We start from the raw sequence: 417 nt of genomic DNA on the forward strand, positions 1-417 counted from the left end.
TTTACTATTTAATCCTCAATTATACACATGACTTCGTTGTGGAAAGGTCACCAGACAAAGAAGTTCAGTGAACTGAGTCTGAGGGGAGGGATTGTGTGGTAGGTCTCAGCCTTGCTCTCGCCGAGTCGCTCACCTCACTAGCATGAACATCTCCTGCCCCAGCAAAGGATGAGCCCGGTGCTCACACAGCCCGGCATGGGAGTTTTAATAGATCAGTGGGAATAAACAGAAATTGCCACAGCAGAAAGCAGATACCGGGGAGTAAGCTTGACTTCACCTTCTGCCTCCCCCAGCGCTCGCACGGCACCTGGGTAACGCCGCCAGCAGCTCGCACCCAACGCGATGGCCAAACCCTCGCGTTCTCCCCACAAACGCGGAGCGGGAGATGCCACAGCCGCAGCGCGGCACCCTGCCCGG

Source organism: Egretta garzetta, unplaced genomic scaffold (genome assembly GCF_000687185.1).
Source record: "Egretta garzetta isolate BGI_Z169 unplaced genomic scaffold, ASM68718v1 scaffold287, whole genome shotgun sequence".
NCBI lineage: Eukaryota > Metazoa > Chordata > Aves > Pelecaniformes > Ardeidae > Egretta > Egretta garzetta.